This window comes from Podarcis cretensis (genome assembly GCF_951804945.1).
Source record: "Podarcis cretensis genome assembly, chromosome: 7".
Lineage (NCBI taxonomy): Eukaryota > Metazoa > Chordata > Lepidosauria > Squamata > Lacertidae > Podarcis > Podarcis cretensis.
Genome location: NC_137176.1, coordinates 58,340,425 through 58,359,483, shown reverse-complemented (window position 1 = coordinate 58,359,483; position 19,059 = coordinate 58,340,425). Strand labels below are relative to the sequence as shown.

The window sequence follows — 19,059 nt, the reverse complement described above, 5'->3', positions numbered from 1 at the left end:
GCAACCAACATTTGCCATAGCAAGGTCATATCAGAGCAAAACATGAAAAGAGGGTGGGTGGGTAGGGTGATCTGACGAAGAGGCAAGAAAGAGGGAGCTGGCCAGCCATGCTGAGATTAAATGGCTTGCGGCCACACCCACCCTGCTGGCTGATTGGCTGGGGCTGTCCCTCAACATAGGTGACACGGCCAGCCATGATGCAGGGGTGAGGTGGCATACCTCCACCCCTACGCTGGAAAACTATTGAGGCACAGTTGCCACCCACCGATATAGAGGTGAGTGGATTTGTAAGACTGATTATTTCCTTTCTATATGAAGGGAAGGGAAATCCCTGCCCTAGTGCTATAGCATTCTATTAGGGAGGAGAAATAACCTCCTTTCTTGGGAAACACCCTAGCTAAATCCAGCTGTGAGACCAACAAAGAGAGACCCCTGCTTCCCTCTCTAAGTTGGAAAATGCCATTGATTGGTTGGCTTTCTGACACTGGAAGGTGTGTCACCATCTTGGATAGGGAGAGTATTTGCAAAAATCCCGCAATCCGGTTGAGACAGGAGATTTTGATACTGTAATATTTCAAACAAAAGTGAGCTAAACTCTGTACAGAACCTTGCCAGAGCAGCAAGCGGCAAACTGGAAAGAGTCTCTTTAGTCCGTGCTGCAGCACAATTGCGTATGCTCTGAAATGTGTTATATGAGAGCAAGGACGTTGCCACAGTTGCCAGCAGGCAATGAATTTGGGCTCCTTACAGCAACATATTCATCAAGAAACCATGGAGGCGATGTGTTATCAGCCTTTCCCAACTTGATGCCATCTCAGTGTTTTGAACTACAACTCTCATCATCCTGACCATTTGCCATCCTGGCTGGGACTGATGGGAGCTGTAGTCCAAATCATTTGGATGGTAGAAGGTTGAGGAAGGCTGATGTAGACAGATGAACCAAAACAGATGAGAAGGAAACTTATGAACTGGCATCAAAATGCCCTCGAACATCTGCTTACTAGGCAAAGTGCTTTGTCATGGAGTCCTTAGAGATTCTCTGGTCCCAGGTGATGTGTGCTGGCCAAGAACCTTTCAGAATGGGAAGAAACTGGCAAATTATTAATTTATTAGGAAGACTGAATACTTATGGTGCTCTGTGAAAGAGGGGGGTCCTTCATTGAATGTACAGGCTGAAATAAGTGATCTTGGTGCAACTTATTTTCATGTAAGCGGACAGATGATTGCAGACAGCATAAATCATTCACCACAATAAAACTTTAGCAGTTATCCCCGTGTCATAGAGTGAGCTTCATGGTTGAATAAGTTTTGAACCCAGGTCTCCCAGGCCCTGGTGCATCAGTTTTACCACTGAACCTGTACATTGCAGGAGTTTTATATATATCACAATGCAATAGAAATGATCCCACAATACTTTTATTTCTTGGAAATCTGTCCATAAAAGAAGCCTCCCTTAAATAGTTTCAATGATGTTCAAGGTAACTAGCTGCATTGTGTCTACCTGCTGTCTACCTGCTGACTAGTGGTGGGTGACAGGGGACAAGAGGACACCTTGAAGCTACTGTTTACAGGCAGCGACTGCAAGGTGCAGCTGTGAACTTACAAGTGGTCTCTGTACAGGGCTAGCAAAGGAAGGGATGGCAGGAGCTGCAGAAATTTTGCACTGCTCAGAGCGTAGTGGATTGGCCCTACAATTAGGCACTTTGAGATGAATGCTGGGATTGTGTGAGGGCTGCATGGGTGGCAGTCTCCTTGCTGATCTTCTGTTGGAGGAAGAAAAATCTAGTTGTGCTACACACAGCCTACTGTGTACCTAGCTTGCTGCACACAGATACAGTGGAGAATGCTAAATAAGGGAGACATGAATGGGGTCGTATCAACTAACATGGATAAGTCACAAAGCCAAAATGTCACAAAAGACGGCAGACTACCAAAGACCTTTTTTGAATTGACAGACAATATGGACTGGATTGACATTTGGAGAACGAAGAACCCCTTGGGAAAAGAAGGAACATTTTTCTCTGAAGCCCAGCTGACTTGGACAAGAATCGACCAAATATGGATAACTAGAGGTCTGGCACCCAAGGTCAGAAAGGTGGAAATCTGCCCAAAAACCTGCTCCGACCATAATGCACTGAAAATGGACATGATACTATTACCAACCGGCTCCTTTAGATGGAAGATGAATGACAATTTGTTCAGAGATCAGGAGACTATTAAGAAGGCCCAGAAAGCTTTGAAGGACTACTTTGAGATAAATATCAACACTACGGTGGAAAAAAGAATTATTTGGGACGCAAGTAAAGCTGTGATGAGGGGGTTCTTGATACAACAGAATGCTGTAAGGAAGAGGATACAAAACGACAGAAAAGATAAGATTTTGGAGAAAATAAAAGAACTAGAGAAGAAGTTAAGATTAAACCCGAAGTCACAGCCGATCTTGAGAGAAATCAAACTCCATCAAGCACAATATTCTAAACTGATAAATCAGGAAATAGAGTGGAAGATTAAATTAATGAAACAAAAAACTTTTGAATCGGCAAATAAATGTGGGAAACTGCTAGCTTGGCAGTTGAAGAAGAGACAAAAATTAAATACAGTTACAAATTTGGAAATTGAAGGAAGAAACATTCAGAACCCCACGGAGATCAGAAAGTGTTTTCAGAAATATTTCAAAAAATTATATACTCAAGGGCCGCAGGACGAGGTTGAGATTAAACAATTTTTGGAGAAAAATGGACTTTAAAAACTGTCACAAGAAAATAGATCACTCCTGAACAGTAAAATAACACCCCAAGAGATTGAAAAAGCCATTCAGAACATGAAATTGGGCAAATCTCCAGGGCCAGATGGGCTAACCTCCAAGTATTATAAGACATTAAAAGACTACTTGATACAACCACTGACGGAGGTTAGCAATGAAATTATGGAGGGGAGGAGGGCGCCGGATTCGTGGAAGGAAGCATTCATCACATTGATACCTAAATCGGATTCTGAAAAGACACAACTCAAGAACTACCGTTCCATCTCCCTTTTAAATGTGGATTACAAAATATTTGCAGATGTCCTGGCAAGTAGACTTAAAAAAGTTTTAAATGAAGTAATTCACAAAGACCAGGCAGGCTTTCTCCCAGGTAGACACATGTTTGCTAATACAAGGAACATTATTGACATCTTGGAACTTTTGCAAACAGACATAAATACAAAAGCAGTGCTAATTTTCATAGATGCGGAGAAAGCCTTTGATAATATCTCTTGGAAATTTATGAAGGGAAACTTAAAAGAAATGGGGGTGGGTCGGGGTTTTGAGAATGGGATTGATACAATATATTCAGAACAAAAGGCTAAATTGATAGTAAACAATGTGGTTACAGAAGAGTTTAAAATTGAAAAAGGAACACGACAAGGCTGCCCGATTTCCCCTTTGCTATTTATATCGGTTCTGGAGGTGCTCTTGAATATGATTAGAGGGGACCGGTTGGTGGAAGGGATTCAGGTCCTTGCGAAACAATATAAACTTAAAGCTTTTGCAGATGACCTAGTTCTGACCCTGCAGGAGCCAGAATAAGAGTATTACAATTGATTCAAGATTTTGGTCGGGTGGCGAGATTCAAACTAAATAAACAGAAAACTAAGGTGCTGGGAAAAAATCTGACAGATACAGAGTCGGAACGGTTTCAGAGAGAAGCAGAACTAACTGTGGTTAAAAAAGTAAAGTACCTAGGGGTAAATATAACAGCAAAGAATCTGAGTCTATTTAAGGATAACTATGAAAAATGTTGGTCTGAAATTAAGAGAGACTTGGATAGTTGGACAAAATTGAAGCTTTCCTTGTTAGGCCGAATTGCTGCTGTTAAGATGAATGTATTGCCAAAGATGTTGTTTTTGTTCCAAACATTGCAGATTGTGGACAAGACGGAGTGCTTCCGGAAGTGGCAGAGATATATATCTAAATTTGTCTGGCAGGGCAAAAAGCCCAGAATTAAGTTTAAGATACTAACTGATGTGAAAGAAAGAGGGGGCTTTGCCCTGCCAGACTTAAAGCTGTACTATGAAGCCGCAGCTTTCTGCTGGCTAAAAGACTGGCTACTTCTCGAAGACACTGATGTACTGGACCTGGAAGGTTTTAACAACGCTTTTGGTTGGCATGCATACTTATGGTATGATAAGGTTAAGATCAATAAGGTCTTTAAGAACCATATTGTCAGGAAAGCAGTATTTAATGTCTGGACAAAATACAAAGACTTATTGGAAAACAAAACTCCGAAGTGGCTTTCACCTCTGGAAGCTAAGGCCCGAAAAAGACCCAATATGGAGGCCAAATGGCCAAAATATTGGGAAATATTAGAAAAAATGGAGACAATTGGAAATTGCAGAGTTTGGAGAAAATGAAGGATAAAGTGCGAGACTGGTTACATTACGCTCAGATTAAAGAAGTTTTTAAAAATGATAAAAAGGTAGGGTTCCAGGTGGAGAAATCGAAGTTGGAAACAGAATTGTTAGAGCCAAAGACTAAGGTATTATCAAGAATGTATAACTTGCTGTTAAAATGGAATACACAAGACGAAATGGTTAAATCGGTTATGATAAAGTGGGCTCAGGACATTGGGTATAATATTATGTTTGAGGACTGGGAAAGGTTGTGGACCACTGGGCTGAACTTCACTGCATGTAATGCTCTGAAGGAAAATGTAATGAAAATGATATATAGATGGTACATGACCCCAGTTAAACTTGCCAAAATATACCATTTGTCTGATAATAAATGTTGGAAATGTAAAGAACATGAAGGAACATTCTTTCACCTCTGGTGGACCTGCCCTAAAGTGAAGGCCTTCTGGGAAATGATATATAATGAGTTGAAAAAGGTATTTAAGTATACCTTCACTAAGAAACCAGAGGCCTTCCTTCTGGGTATTGTCGGCCAGAAGGTGCTAAAGAAGGACCGAACATTTTTTATGTATGCAACAACGGCAGCAAGGATACTCATCGCTAAGAGCTGGAAAACTCAAGATCTACCCACACTGGAAGAGTGGCAGATGCAGCTGATGGACTATATGCAACTGGCCGAGATGACTGGTAGAATCCGAGACCTGGGAGAGGAGAGGGTTGAGGAAGACTGGAGGAAATTTAAGATTTATTTACAAAAATATTGTAATTTGGTTGAATGTTAAGAAGGATGCTAGATCATAAATAATTGCCCACCACTGAATTAGATCTGAATTTGACGATAAGTGAGATTAAGGAAAATACAAACTTTTTGGAGAATTGCTAGATTTTATTTAAATGAGCGAAGATAAGATTGCAAACAAGTGGGTAATTTGCTTGGAAAATTTTTTTGTAACGATGTAAGTGCGAGCGGGAGACGTGAGGGAGTCCAAAGAAGTGACGAAATTATGTTATGATATAAGTAATGTTGTTTATTATTTATGCATTTGTATTCAAAAAACTTTAATAAATATGTATATATATATAAAAAAAGAGAATGCTAAATAAGATCCTGCTGCCAGTCTGGCCAGCTTCAGTAGGTGGAATGGGTGTGGATAAGGTGCATTTTTATCTTTTGCCTCAGGCAGAAAAAAGTTTTGGACTGATTCTGACACTAATGATGATATTGACTACCAGGGATGAACAAATATGCCACTTTCAACTCTCTGTTTTTTCCTATTTTTTTCAATCTAAATTCAGTTTTCTGCATTTATGCAGCAAACTGAAATTTAAAAACAAAACAAACGGATCATCAGCATTTAAGTGTGAATTTCTCTGAATAAACATATTTTGTATGCAGTTTTGATGACTATATATATTTTTTACAAACAATAATGCATTTTTGTATGTTTTTTTCACTAATATATGAACTTTCATGCACATTTTGCCTTACTATATATGCATATTTCTTTTAGTGTATTGTTTGGCTGGAGAACTGCTTTGCAAAATGTGGAGAATTTCAAAGGATAGCTACCTTCAGTTCATACATCGGTTCAAGAAGTGCGAATCATGCAGTTTCTCCTTTAAAAGCAAGTAAAGCTGAATTTATTGTCCCGCTCTCTCTGGCGCTTTCTGTGTTGGACAGCCCATCCACAGCAAGCTGCTTTTCAGCAGTGCCCATCAATAATCATTCCGCTTCTTCCCATTTGTGGTTACGTGTCCTGCTAGTAGACACATTTCACAGGGAAGATAATATTCTAAATCTAGAAGAAGTGGTAGTTTCCTCTCTTGATGAAAGAGAAATCACTGCTATTTCGATAGCATGGATGCTACTGGTCTGCCTTCTGTAGCAGCTGAATCAGCTCCAGGAAAGCCAGAGCACCACTATGAATTTGGAGTGGGGTTAAGAGATGAATTTCCATAATTTTGGAGGTCATCTAACTAGAGAGAAGAGAGCTCCCCAGGCACTGACATTAGCTGGGGAAACCCTCTTCCTGGCATCCCTTTCCAGCTGGTCCAGTACAGTAAGTACACCTTGGTATTAACATTATGTGCTATTTTTATTCCATTTCCTCTTTTTGATGAAGCAGGGTATTTATGATTTCAACATTTCAATATTCTCTGTTGTCTGACCTCTCCCAGTCCATGGCTATGGTCTTGTGTGTGATAAGATTTGCTAACTGAAACGGCCAGACCATTGATCCATCCCACTCAGTATTGTCTACACTGATTGGCAGCAGCTCTCCGGGGATTCAGATGGGTATCTCTCTCAGTACTTCCTGGAGGTGCCAGGGATTGGACTTGGCACCATCAGCAAAGCAGATGCTCTATCACTAAGCTACTAGCCCTTGCTCTACCACTGCTCCTTAAAGAATGTTTGTATGGCTATAACAATGGCAGGCATAATTATTGCTCACCCATATGATGGGACAGCATTTCCTTTCTTCCTACCCATGGTGATCTGTCTCCACCATTCGTTGGCCGTTGCCTAGGTGCTGAGTCTCCTCCTCCTGGCTCCTCCTTTCCACCACTCTCCAATTGGTGTGAGCAAAACTGGACAAGGATAGTTTTGCTTTAACACTACCTGCCCATTGCACCACAGGGCCCACTGTCCATTAACTCCCCCCCCCCCCCCGGCCTATGGCCTTCAGATACTCAAGACCTAGCTTCTTTCCAGCATGATGCATTCACAACCAAAATAAAGGGGGGCGGGTGGGTGGAAAGCAGTGAAGTAAAAGCAGCTGTCCCCTTTTCTTGACCAGCAATTGTGTCACACACACACACACACACACACACACACACGGGTGGGTGGTTGACAATCCTCCTAACAAGTAGCCCCACAATCACATTACTTTATTGTTTAGCCATGTGCTAGTCTATGTCAACACAGATTGTCAAAGTCATAGAATTTTATTGGACAATGTGAAAACTCATTTGTATATTTTACTGCAGTCCATCATTGCCTTCATTCACAGTCCAGAGGCCTTCCATTGTTGTGAATAACAACTGGGAACAATTCCTGGTGATGGTCAATATAGAGGTTGCCGTCTTCCGCCGACAGGTGTTCTTTGCTAATTGCCTCCATTAGTTCCTCTTTATTGCAAGGCTTCATCTCCCGATGAATGTAACCAAACTAGATCTATCAGCTACAGTGTGTGGCATGATAATCAGCATTCTCTCACTGAGCACCTCCTTAGTAAAACCCCCCAAGTCAAACACACAGTGCTGATTGCACCACAAAAGATGCATTTTGATGCAAAACAACATTTCAGTCTGAAAAACCTATTGGTGCACAATACCAGGCAAAGAGATGACCTTAATACAGGAAAAGTATGGTTTTCTTCTAAGAGAGAAGATGAGGCAGGGTCTGCCTCTACCAGAAGTATGTGTAAGTTTTCCCTGTCAGGATTTGAAAGATCACATGAGTATTAGCTGGAGTCTAAAATGTCTGGAGGGTGCCAAGATCAGGAAGCCTTGTCTAAACAGTTCTTACGAATAGATCTCATAGTCTACAACAGGTTTTCCAGGGGTTAACCAGGAACATCAAGGAAAATGGGACGATTTGCTTAGGTTAATAATGCATGTGGTTTTCACCAATAGACCTGTTTTTGCAATAATAATAAATTATCATTATTATAAGCTGTTTTCCCTAATGCAATGCATTTTTGTTATGCTATTTTCACTAATTGCTTTGGAGACTTCAATCATTTGGTGCAGGAGTTCTGTTCCTGGCCACCATGCATGTCGATGGAACACATATAAACTCACCCCTACCTGTTTCACTGCATCCTGCCCCTATTCCACCTTGCCTTGCCCCCATTCCACCCTGCCTCTGTACTGCCCCATTCCACCCTCCTTTCTGTCCCCTTTCTGCGTTCTACTGGGACCAAAAGGACCCACACGTCAGTGATCATGCATCAGTTGGATGTGCCTAAAATAGTTGCTGGCGGTACATACTATGCATAACTTTCCCATTGCATACAATTGCTTAAGAAGGTCTGAATGAAGAAATCCAAGCAGGTCATCAGGTTCAACATAATAAAGACACATACCGGTAGTTTTGGCAGTTGGCTGAGGTTTTGTGTGGTTTTACCACGTGCAAATGCCTGAGCATGTCATCTGCAGATTTCTGTTCTTGTTTTATTTCTCAGTTGGTGTGATTTACATACAGATAGTATTTAGTAGATTACATCTTGAGACGCATCTGATTTTGCTCCACAGTTCTGCTTCCACCCAGTAATTTAAAGCTATTTGTACATTGCCATCTTTTTCTATGATTGTAATTTCAATATAGATGTTAAAAAAAATAAATGAGTTCTGTTGCAGCTTGTACTGCAGAGAACTAATTACAGTATTTTGAAATATTGCATGCAAGAGGCGTTGTATACATGTAATTAGTGTTAATAGTATTTAGGCCAAGAAGATCACTGTCTGAATTTCACATCCCAGACTTCTGCTGTTTTGTAATGAGGAAATGATTTTTCTGACATGCAACAAACGAAACCTCCATGACACAAAGAAAAAAGGTTAATCCCCCCTTTCCCATGTGCCACAATCCTGATCAGCTCTCCTTTAGCCACTGTTTTTTAAGGAATTTGGAAAGGGGCAAAAAAAGAGAAAAAAAAGAAAACAAGAAAGCATATTGAATGTAATTGTATTATTTTAAAAATTTTGTTTCAGTTTGGAAGAGAAATCTTTGTTAATGGACATTATTATTATTTATTTCATTTATGAATTGTTTCCCAAGAGGTAGATCAAAGCAATTTACAATATAACATCATATGCAAAAGTTACGTATATAAAAGCAGTTAAAAACAACAATGCATGCATAAAATCAATTCAGGCCAGGGCAGGCCAGGACAGATACCAACTGGGATAAACATTTTATCTTGTTGAAATAGGAATGTTGAAATAGGAATGCCTTTAACATAGGAATGCATGTTGAAATAGGAACGCCTTTAACATGCATTGAAAAGTCAATAGTCCCAGAAGCAGTTTAGTCATGCTGGCCACATGACCTGGAAATCTGTCTGTGGACAAATGCTGGCTCCTTCAACCTGAAGCGAGATGAGTGCCATACTCCACAGTAACCTTTGACTGGACCTAACCATCCAGGGGTCATTTACCTTTTACCTTTATCAATGCCAGCACCTTACCTACTCCAGAAGCTAATAGGCAGCCAGCAATTTCTTCAGCAGAATCTTTGTACTTTCTCCCATTTCATATATTATGCATTATAAACCTAAGCAAAGCTGCTCCATTTTCCTGGATATGGTCAATGCCTGAAAAATTGGTTGTGCACTATGAGCGCTATCTGTTTATGAGAACTAGACCTCCTGATGATGAGAGTTGTAGTCCAGAACATCTGAAATGCACCAGATGAAGGAAGGCTGGCCTACATGGACCAATATTATCTCCTTGCTTGTTCTCAGTTCCCTTCTTTGTTGGGTCTCTTTGTTAACAGGGTTGCGGACCAATTTTTCCTGAAAGCAATTCACACTGAAATGTGTGCTTCCACTACATTTCCAGAAGAAGTGGTTTTTGTGTCATGTGACAGATTACATAAAACATGAAAATTATCCAGTGAGGGAATGTCGCAGAAATTGAACAAAGCACTATTTGAATGCAGCCTCTGTTGGGCTCCAACTCAATGTGTGGGGATTTGGTGCTTGTCTGAATGCAGAGAACTTGTGGCTAGGATTGTCTAAGTTTCGCATTTTCCTATCTGTGACATTCTTGTGGGACCAAGCATCACTATTTTGTTCTCTTTGTGCCTAAAGCCAAGGATGAAAGTATTTTTTTTAATTGGAACTAATGGAAAGTCAGCAGTTCTCCTTGTTTATGTGGACGCCAGGCAATCGTTCTGTCACTACACCAGGGCTAGGTATGCTGTATTGCTTTCACTTACTGCCTCCTGTGCTGCCACCTGCCAGAACTAGCCCTGCTTATCCAAATGCCGTCTGGCATAACTGGAGCATGAGGGGCAGCGCCTCCCTGTGAAGGTGGGGTATGTCGGCACTACAGGACAATAGACCGTCATGCTCCAATGTGGCTGGCACCCAGAATCAAAGCAGCAGGCATTTAGGCCAAGGAATTAAAACAAGCCAAGTTCCAACCGCATATTGTTCCTTAAAGCTGATGGCTCGGTCATGTGTCAGATAAGGACAAAACCTTTTCAGCGTAAAACTATTGCATTCACTGAGCAGCTGCAGGACGCAATGATCAAGTTTAAGAATAAGACAGTGTCTGCTGTACAAACAGCAGTCTGTCACCAGCATTGCCTGCTTTATGTACTACATTTGAGCTGGAATTACCGTCAGCGTTTTTGTAGTTGGTGTTGCTTTTAGCCGTTATCAAGATGTATGTGCTTTGGAAAGGGAGACGCAGTGCCAAAATGAGCAGACCCCAGACTTCAGTCAAACAGTGCAGTTCCATAGCATGATTCAGAAGCATTCGGGCAACTCTTGTGAAGCGCTCTGTGCTTTCAACAAATCTGCTCTTGGGTTATGCAGATACACAAACAGGCGCAATGCATTATCACAGAACCTGAACTCTCACAATAAGCCAAAGAAATACATAAATAAAGAATTGAATGAATAGCCTGGAACCAGAACTGCTCAAACTTTTAATTTTCTTTGGAAATCTATTGTCCAAGCATTGTGGTTTAACTTTCTGGGTTGGTAGGTACATATATTTTATTAACTTTCGACATTTTTAAAAAAATGTACATTTGACCAGAAATTAATTTTGTTTTAGACTTTCTGCACTTAAAGATTGGGCCTTAATGGAACATTTGCTTACTTGTTACTGGTATTATCTGGTTTGTGAAAATTACAGTGTCTATTTTATTTTTACCAAAACATGGACATTGCCAAAGAAACCAAGAAAACAATTTAAAGGACATAAAAGTATTTTCAAGAAGAAAAATATTTTGTAAAAATATCAACAACATAAACATATTAAGGAACAATGATAAAAGACAGTATGAATCAGGCCCATGCTGAACTTGTCTGAGGCCCAGAGTGGGAGTCCCCTGCTGGCTGGGAGGCATGGGGTTTCTTGGCATGACATTGTAAGTCTGGCAGGCCCTTGGCTGTATAAATCTTATGAAATAAAAATACTCTTCTCGGGACCCATAATTTCTACTGTTTTATTGGTTTATTGTATAAGATATTCCTGTTCTGATGTCTGACATTTTACAATTTTTTTATATGCACTGTAAGCCACCCAGAGTGGCTGGGGAAATGCAGCCAGATAGGCAGAGTATATTATTAACAACAACAACAACAACAACAACAACAACAACAACAACAACAACAGGCCTGGTTTTGGTAGTATAGCACACCCTGCTTACAGACCCTATTTTGCCATGTTGTTGTGGTTCCCTTTCTCCATCCTGTCAATCTCTGGCAGCTCATCACTAGGCTTACTAACCCAGACCTGCTTCATTATTCTCCCCTGTACCTTTCTGTCTCCTTATGTCTTCTTTCTCTCCTAGTTTCTCTGGTTCACTTTCCACTCTCCGCAGCCTATCTGTGTTCTGTAAAGCCTTTCATATCCACCCATTCTTATTCTCTATTGCAGGGGTCAGCAACCTTTTTCAGCCCTGGGCCAGTCCACCGTCCCTCAGACCATGTGGTGGGCTGGACTATATTTTGATAAAAAATATGAACGAATTCCTATGCCCCACAAATAACCCAGAGATGCATTTTAAATGAAAGGATACATTCTACGCATGTAAAAACACGCTGATTCCTGGACCGTCCTCAGGCCATCCTCAGGCCGTCCACAGGTGATTGCGTCACATCAGGCCCCTGGGCCTTAGGTTGCCTACCCCTGCTCTATTGGTATATCCCTTGGATCTCTCTTTCTTGCCCCTTACACAGACACCGGGAGCATTTGGGAAGCCCTTGAGCAGCAGCACTGGGCTGTTATGTGACTTCTCCCTACCTCTGTCTGGTTGGGCTGGGACCCTCTGGGTCATCCCAAAAGGGGCATTGTGGGAAATTAAAATGGAAGCTAGATTCCAAATTCCAAGTGCTAATTGGAGCACTGAGCCAGTTGTTTTTTGTTTTGTTTTTTAAGGAGGAATCAAGATAGGCATCTGTGGTGAGTCCTGCCAAGGCATGAGGGTCCTGGCAGCTGCTTAATTATTATTATTATTTATTAAATTTGTATAGTGCCCTATACCCGCAGGTCTCAGGGCAGTTCACAAGACGCTATGTGCTTAAGGATGCTATGTGAGGACACAGTGTGGGAATGCCTGTTGGGGTAGCTACATTATCTTTTGCTTCTCCTGGCACAGTTTTGCTTTGCTTTCTTCTGTGAGGACATTGGGTTCCAACAACTTTGTACTGTGATAACATCTAAGTAGCACTGGCATAATGATTTCCAGGGTTTACATGAGGCCCATTGTAAACAGTGCGTCTTGGAGGAGGTGATGGTAGGGGCAGTAGTTTGTGATTCTTGTGTGGATAAATAGGCACAAGATTGTAAATTAGTAACTGTCGACTCTTTGGTTACCGTTGCAAATGTAACAGAGGACTCCAAATACATCCCTGCCCAGAGATGCAAACCACAGAGCAGAGATCTTCAAAGTCGGCATTTTTTAAAAAAATTGCTTGTATTTGTGGCACACAGCTTTCAACCCGTTTTCTAATCACACATGTCATCAGCGACACTCTGACAGAAACTCTGAAGAAATTCTGGGTTGTTTTTTTAGGGCAATAATAAAAGGACAGCTGCCCATATGCTCTCGGGTCTTCAACATAACTACAGATAATTACACACTAACTGTAGCTGCTTAAGGAAATTCTACACAAATCCCCTTACAAATATGAGTTCACATATCCTGTAATGTTTCCAAAATCTTTCTAAAAGAAAAGAAAAGAGCTAATATGGTTCAGCGGCTTGAGAACGGGTGGGATTTTTTGGCAGACTAAGGGCCACATTCCTTTATGGGCAACTGACTGGGGGCCATAGGCCGGTGGTACCAGAGGTAAAAGTGGGCAGAGCAACAAATGTAAATGTTAGCTTTCTACAGTAGCTCGTTTCTACACAAGCTGACATGTTCTCCATCCCCCATCCAAGCAAGCAAGAAAGTAAGAGGTGTTATCCAAGTTCAAGAACACATTCCAGCCAGGCAAAAACAATCAGGGAGGGTACAAAGCAGGCCAGGTGAGGGGTGAAGCTCAGGAGGGGTGTAGATAGGAAAGAGCCCCAAGGGTAAGGATAGAAAGGCTTGCAGGGTTGTTTTCACCCCCTGGTCCTGAAGCTTACTGTCAGAGAACTGACATCAGAGCAAGAGGTGGAGGCAAGGCTCCAAAACGATGCAGGAGAGGGGACCAGCAGGGGGGAAGGAATTCAGCGTAACACCAGTAGAGAAGAGAAGGAGATGGAGGATTTGGAGACAGGACTCCAAGACCCTTCACCAGAGACTAGTGGGGAGAGCGCTGACACGCCTCTGCCTTCCCCTTACTTGCGCAGACGAGTTCCGCGCAGGGAAAGTAGGAGGAGACTTGGCGTCAAACAGCTCTTATGCTGGAAGAGGTTCAAGAAACGCCCACTGACGGATTCTGCAAGCGACTGACCGGCCACGGAGTGTGGGCTGTCAGCCAAGGCATGGTGAACCAGGCAATCTAACTGAAATTGAAGGCAACTTACGCACAAGTAACCCCTTACAACCATTACACTTACCATCCCTGGGCAAGAATGTAGAGATGAGAGGATTCCTCCCCTCACCATTCAGTTTCTTTACTGCATTTTTCGGGTCCACTGTGTGTTCTATTTCTCTTGCATTCCAGTTTAAGTGGGATAATTTCAAAGTAATTTTTCAAATTGGAGCATGTTTAGTTGGCCTCAGCTTTCAGCCGCCTCAGTTTCTTTGTGCCTTTAACTTTGCACTGCCAATTCGCACATGCTCTTTATGAAACATTGCAAGGAGGCCATCTTGATGTGACCCTCTTTTGTGGGTGCTGTGACTGCTCTTCGACTGATCTGCACAGGGCCACTGGATGATTTGGGGAAACCTTCCATGAAACCTATTTCATAGAATCATAGAATCATAGAATCATAGAATCATAGAATCATAGAATCATAGAATCATAGAATCATAGAATCATAGAATCATAGAGTTGGGAGAGACCACAAGGGCCATCGAGTCCAACCCCCTGCCAAGCAGGAAACACCATCAGAGCACTCCTGACATATGGTTGTCAAGCCTCTGCTTAAAGACCTCCAAAGAAGGAGACTCCACCACACTCCTTGGCAGCAAATTCCACTGTCGAACAGCTCTTACTGTCAGGAAGTTCTTCCTAATGTTTAGGTGGAATCTTTTTTCTTGTAGTTTGGAACCATTGCTCCGTGTCCGCTTCTCTGGAGCAGCAGAAAACAACCTTTCTCCCTCCTCTATGTGACATCCTTTTATATATTTGAACATGGCTATCATATCACCCCTTAACCTCCTCTTCTCCAGGCTAAACATGCCCAGCTCCCTTAGCCGTTCTTCATAAGGCATCGTTTCCAGGCCTTTGACCATTTTGGTTGCCCTCCTCTGGACACGTTCCAGTTTGTCAGTGTCCTTCTTGAACTGTGGTGCCCAGAACTGGACACAGTACTCCAGGTGAGGTCTGACCAGAGCAGAATACAGTGGCACTATTACTTCCCTTGATCTAGATGCAATACTCCTATTGATGCAGCCCAGAATTGCATTGGCTTTTTTAGCTGCCGCGTCACACTGTTGGCTCATGTCAAGTTTGTGGTCAACCAAGACTCCTAGATCCTTTTCACATGTACTGCTCTCAAGCCAGGTGTCACCCATCTTGTATTTGTGCCTCTCATTTTTTTTGCCCAAGTGCAATACTTTACATTTTTCCCTATTAAAATTCATCTTGTTTGTTTTGGCCCAGTTCTCTAATCTGTCAAGGTCGTTTTGAAGTGTGATCCTGTCCTCTGGGGTGTTAGCCACCCCTCCCAGTTTGGTGTCATCTGCAAATTTGATCAGGATGCCCTTTAGTCCATCATCCAAGTCGTTGATAAAGATGTTGAATAAGACCGGGCCCAAGACAGAACCCTGTGGCACCCCACTAGTCACTCTTCTCCAGGATGAAGAGGAACCATTGATGAGCACCCTTTGGGTTCGGTCAGTCAGCCAGTTACAAATCCACTGAGTGGTAGCATAGTCAAGACCGCATTTTACCAGCTTCTTTACAAGAATATCATGGGGCACCTTGTCAAATGTCTTGCTGAAATCAAGGTAGGCTACATCCACTGCGTTCCCTTCATCTACCAGGCTTGTAATTCTGTCAAAAAACGAGATCAGGTTAGTCTGACATGACTTATTTTTCAGAAATCCATGCTGACTATTGGTGATCACAGCATTCCTTTCTAGGTGCTCACAGACTGTTTGCTTAATGATCTGCTCCAGAATCTTCCCTGGTATTGATGTCAGACTGACTGGGCGGTAATTATTTGGGTCCTCTCTTTTTCCCTTTTTGAAAATAGGGACAACATTTGCCCTCCTCCAGTCTGCCGGGACTTCACCTGTTCTCACAGGAATTCTCAAAGATGACTGCCAGTGGTTCTGAGATCACATCTGCCAGTTCTTTTAATACTCTTGGGTGCAGTTCATCTGGCCCTGGAGACTTGAATACTTCTTTGAATACATGTGATGCAAAAGATGGCTTTTGAAGAGTGTTTTATCAGCTTGTGCAGAACAAGACACAAACGAACTGATAATGAAGGAGAAATTACATACATAGGGATTAAAAAAACCCCAACAACCTCAGATATTTAAAAAGAAATAGCACAGTGGAGAATTCTCAATGCTTCAGCAACAATTTGGAGCTGCAAAATTTTGGGACAAATCTGAGAATGGATTCATCTAGAGAAGGGGAAAGCCCAGGTTTAAGTTTGTGCTCAGCTATGAAGCTTACAAGATGGCGAAATCTGCAGGTCATTCTCTCAGTTTCACCTACCTTCCCAAGTTGCTGTGAGGCTACAGCACTGCTCTGAGCACCTTGAAGGAAGGATGGGCTGAAGAGGTAGCAGATGATTATTATTGTAAATAATAAGTGGTGTGTTTATGCCACATTTGAGGAGGAAAGGGAAGCTGAAAGAAGTTGCTTCCTCTCCAAGATTGCCTTGGCAACACCTTGAATGCCTTCTGGAGTTTTTAAAAACGGCCATATGCCATAAAGAAACGGCTTTAATTCAGGAGACTCTGTGCCATGAAGGGCTTTAGAGGTCAAAAACAACACCTTAGACTACACATACAGTCAATGCACTGTTGTCACTCAATTGCTGAGCTGGATCCAGCCATCTTCCTTCAAGGTAGCTCTAATATTATAGCTACAACACATTTCTCAAGCAGTCATCAACTGCAGTATTTTGTTGCTGGGAATATGTGATCTGTCCACACTGACTGAATTTATTTCAAGTACTATGTGGAATGTGGTCAAACAGAGCATGTAGAGGGAATGAAGGTGTAGCATCATTTTTTTTATTTTTAATGCTAACTCTCCCCACCCCACTGCAGTAGAGGCAAAACCCTCAAACTGGTGCCAGGAAATTAAGGTTTCTTAAAACGTTGAATATAAACAGATCTGATTTGATTTCATTCTGCTCTCTTGTTGCAGTGGGTCACATAGAACTTGATATAGCTCTAATTGCTGAAAGAAGCCAGTGGAATAAGATTGCATGAAAATTTGCTTGCGCTTGGAGTAGATGGTCAACACCTTACTAAACTTTTTCCTAGCACAACTTTGAGGCTTTGCCTCTGTTTTAAATAACAGCCTGTAACATCACTAGTGGAGAGTAACATAACTTTGTGGCATATTGTGCTAGAAGTGGCAGATGTCAGTGGTTTCAAGGTTGAATAAGTGTGTCTGACCTAGAAATCAACATCCTACAAAAAAACTTCATGGTAAAACGTGATACTAGATTGACTGATTACTCTTGCAGAGGAATATATGTTGGGCTTTAATTTCTTTCCAAATTGGATCTAATCACCACCATTATATTGCTATTGAGCAATCTTCTTGTCTCAGTGTAAATTTTATTTACATATTATCTTTCCATTTATATATATGCTCAAGGTAGTTTACATTGAAACTGATGAAAATTATAACAATAATGCAAAATCATACCCAGGAAGAGAAAAAGAAACAACAAAAGCTGTCAATCAGCTGGAACTCTCACTTTGAAGCTACATTGAGACATAGTACAGTTCTCTGCATAAAATACAGGCAGTTCTTACACAGTTAATGCTTCAAACCTTTATATTGTTTGCAGGAATGGACAGATCTGTCAACTTAGAATCATAGAATCATAGAGTTGGAAGAGACCACAAGGGCCATCGAGTCCAACCCCCTGCCAAGCAGGAAACACCATCAGAGCACTCCTGACATATGGTTGTCAAGCCTCTGCTTAAAGACCTCCAAAGAAGGAGACTCCACCACACTCCTTGGCAGCAAATTCCACTGTCGAACAGCTCTTACTGTCAGGAAGTTCTTCCTGGAAATTTGGTTCTTCCAGTTTCTCTTTCTTCAATTTTAAATTCAGTTCTCTGATTTTTTGCAGCAGTTCTTTTTTTAAAAAAAAATTAATATTCATTAGCATTTTAGTGCAAATTTCTCCTAATAATTTTTTGTATGCAACTTTGACTAATACACACATTTCTATAATTAGTTTTCCCTAATGTAATGCATTTTTGTATGCTACTTTCAGTAACATAGGCATTTCTTTGCACACGTCCAAATATATGAAGTGGTTGGTTGGAGAACTGCATCACAAAATGCAGAGAAGGGCGAATTTCAAATGATAGCTATGTTTCAGTTCACGCATTGTTTGAGAAATATGAATTAGGCAGTTTCTCATTAAACAGAAACCTTACATCACAAATAATCTCAAAATGATGATTTCTCTACACAAACCAATCATTGTAGAATAGCAAGGTCACTGAAGCATTTCTGTGCTACTGTGCCTTTAATTAGTAGTTTCCTCTTTGCAGCTTTCACCTCAAATTGCACAGCAGCAGCTTAATTTGATGCGGACTACATTTCCCAACACTCTCAAGGAGGATAAAGCGGAGAGGGGAAAGAATGGGGGAGGAGATGGGCAGTAGGCTGTGAAAAAGACACAAGCCTAGCTCCCCCCATATCTCTTCATTATTCAAAGCAAAGCATAAGTATTCCTTTCAAATGTCCCATATCGTAACATGACAAAGAAGCAGTGGCTGTACTCCAGGTAGTGGGGGGAATGTAGATATTTGTGTAGCTATAACAAGAAAATGACTTGGTTCTTGGTTGTTATTGGAATTAGCAGGATGACCAAAGTGTGCGGTGTCAGGGTCAGAGATGTATATCATGCTGCAGAGGGGCCCCTGTGCCGTGTAAATCTAAGTGGCTCACGCTGCGTTGTTAAAAATAAAGCAGATAGCTTTGAAATAGCAGCCGGCATGCTTGAAACTGCCCTCTGCCATATTGAAGCGAGGCTTCCATGTAAACCCCCCACATTTTAAATAAAGTGACTTGGGCTCTCTATGTGCGGTAATAATCTGCACATGAGTGACTGCTGTAATGCTTGCTGCTGCAGTTGCCAGCAGGGAAGTAAATGATCACTTCTGGCACACAC

At 41.6% G+C, this 19,059-nt stretch overlaps 1 long non-coding RNA gene across 1 annotated transcript in view; it reads left to right on the top strand.

Annotated features, from left to right (window-relative positions):
• LOC307220684 overlaps nt 1-5,975 on the top strand; it is a 33,798-nt gene extending 27,823 nt beyond the window's left edge. The window contains exon 3 of the long non-coding RNA XR_013841042.1: nt 5,904-5,975. This is a non-coding gene — a long non-coding RNA (uncharacterized lncRNA). The remainder of the gene's footprint in view (nt 1-5,903) is intronic.
• The last annotated feature ends 13,084 nt before the right edge of the window (nt 5,976-19,059 follow it).